This window comes from Primulina tabacum, chromosome 15, assembly GCF_025594145.1.
Source record: "Primulina tabacum isolate GXHZ01 chromosome 15, ASM2559414v2, whole genome shotgun sequence".
In the NCBI taxonomy this organism is placed as follows: domain Eukaryota; kingdom Viridiplantae; phylum Streptophyta; class Magnoliopsida; order Lamiales; family Gesneriaceae; genus Primulina; species Primulina tabacum.
This window is the reverse complement of record NC_134564.1, coordinates 13,797,422-13,800,469: the sequence shown is the minus strand read 5'-3', so window position 1 is coordinate 13,800,469 and position 3,048 is coordinate 13,797,422.

The window sequence follows — 3,048 nt, the reverse complement described above, 5'->3', positions numbered from 1 at the left end:
AGAATTAAAAATTTTCTTTTTAAAAGAACTTAAGTGGCCTCATTCATAAAATCACTGGTGAATCAAGTTCAATATTTCAAAATATTGCAACGGAAGAAAATAAAGTTTGCCAAAAATCACAATTTAAAAATTATCCAACGACTGATAAAAATGTTTGCGGGATAAAATAACAACTGCTGCTCTGAGGTCCTCGGGTGCCACTACCCCCGACCCAAGCTGGCTCACTGGTCCCCGCCCTCGGCCCTGGCCTCATCAGTACCTACAACAATCAAGTCTAGTGAGCCTAAAGACTCAACATGCATATATCGCAGGTAACGAGAAAAATCTGAAGTAAAATATGCATGGGATAAAATATCATGTCATGAGGCATGCTGAAAATAATCTGTACTGAGAAATTATAATACGTGCATAACTGAACTGATAATCACAGTAAAAATGTTTGCTCCTTGGAGCCTGTACTGAAATAACTGGTAAAATTTTCTGTTGAGATTATGTTTTACGCCTGTGGCCACTGCACTAAGCTGAACTGATCGGTAACTGGCTACCAGGGAGGCTGAAACTGAACTGAGCTGGCTGGTCACTGGCGACCGGGTGGTACCATACTGAACTGATCGGTCACTGGCGACCGTATAAAATAACACTCCCACATAATGAATGAACCACAAGCCATATCGCATAAATCTCAAAAAAATATCATTTTCTGTTTTCATGCACGTAAAATAATTAACTGGCATAATGAAAATTCCTGTAATTTTACCAACTGGATTGGATTGGATCGTCCCCAGGCTCGCTGCAACCTAACTGTGCCATGAAACATATGCAATAGCTTAAACTTGACCAACTATGCAATTTACGTTCAAAAGATGCGACTATGACGCCTAATGACTTCGCATTTAATCATGACTCCGAGCCAACCTGAACCGACACCGAACCGACGTATAGTCATGATTAAAATACGCTGAAAAATCATAAAATAATGCTCCTAAAATGATAGGGTCGAAATCTAGGTGGAATGGAGGCCAAAACATGAAACGCTCTTTCGAGAGTCAATTTGGCACATCGCACCGTAATTTCTCGTACGACCTCAAAAATGATCCGAATGACAAACGGTCAAAAAAATGACCTTCCTAACTCAATGAGGCACTGTCCAGTCCAAAGCCATGGGCTAAAAGCCAACCAAGAACTCGATTGAGCCACCGAACCGACACAGCAACTTGCTGTAATTTTCCAGCAACTGTACAATCGTGTAACTTGTGTTGTTTTCAAGACTACCGGCCATTGGGGCGTGAAACACCGACCAGAGACTCTTACCAACATCCCAAGGAATGATTTGAACCATGGCTAAGGGCCCTAGGCCAGCCACAATACGCGTCACACCATAACTCAACCGAAACTCCAACCGAGAGCCAACGTGCATGCGTGTGTAGTGTTTTGCTTAGATCGACGTCTTGCGTCATTCTAGTGGCCATTTGATTGACCATGGCATGATCTAGAAATATAGGGGCATGGTATGAACCGTGGCTATGGGCCATAGGCCAACCAAGATCCATACCAAGCAGCCAAAAACCGAAACCATATGCTGAACCAATGAAGAAGCCGAATGGGGAAAGGGGTTGTTCTTGTTGATTTGATTAAAACCGATGCACCATGGACCAAGCCACCAAAAGGGCGACTTAGTCACGTCTTAGACATGCTAGGGGAGTGATCCAACCATGGCTAAGAGCCCTTAGGGCAGCCAAGATCAGATCAAACCCTCATGACAGGAAACTGAAATTTTCGAACACCATTTTCTGCACCTATGGGGCTTGCTGTCATTTCGGTTTTTCCAGCAAGCATGGGACTGAAATAAACGTTCTAACATGGCCCTAACATGTCCTAGTACATGTACATATGCAGCCTCAAGCCCCTGGAACGATCCATCCCTGAAATCGAAACAAAACATACCAATCGTGAAGCATTGAAGTCGATAAAAAAATATGTGCAGAATTTTCGTTTCTTGTCTACTGAAAATTTCGGTTTTTGAAATGATAAATCTTGATCATGTACTGAAAAATAAATGATAATATGACTTGATTGAGGTTTTGAAAGAATCTAGACATGCCTGGTTTCGTTTCGAAAGAAAACGAACGAAACAACGACGACGCGGCACGGAGGAGATGGAGCGCTTCTCTTGTTTTCTTTACTCTCGATTTTTCTCTCTACTCTAAGGCTATGAACTCACGACTTTTCTACACTGAAAATGGATCTGAATGATGAGGTATTTCGGTGGTGAGGGAGGGGAGATAAGTGGTTATGGGAGTGAGGGGGATAGGTGCAAGGTATAAGGATCATATCAAGACCAAGTCTTCATGCATTTGAATTTTGAATTTGAATTGTTATCAAATGATCTCTTGGGTGATTCTAGAGTATAGTGGCCGATTTTATCACGCCAATCAAGGGTTAGGATAGCGGTCTAGTATTAATTAATTAAGGTGGAAAAATAGCTAAAAGAATTAGCATGCTAATCAACCAAGAATGGGTCAAAGGTGAGTTGGCAAGTCCTAGTTTGTTCTTCTAGGGGTGTGGCCGAAAATCTACAAATAAAATGAAGGGGAAATATTGCTATCTAGTTGATAATTAATAACTCTTAAAAGCCTCACTAATCCCTCAAATAATTTATTGAATATAACCCTTAATTAAGTAACTTAAATGAGTTCATTTCTTAATCACCTCAAATAATTAAATTAAATCCTCAAACCTCCCTTACTAACTTAAATGAACTTACTTGCTAGCTAAATTAACTTCTGGAAATATTTTCTGGATCTTAAATTCTATCTCAAAACTCCAACTCCAGTCCGGCCTCACTGAAATAACTGAAATGCTAAAAATCAAACTACTGAACTGAACTAATGAATAATTAACTTCAAATAAATGCATTTAAAATAATCATGCAATGAAGTCAATTAAATTTAAAAATCTAGAATTATGCATGGCTTATACGTCTACTGATTTACGGGTTCTACACACACTCGGTCTGATATACCCTTTGGCTAGTGAATCCTCCAACTG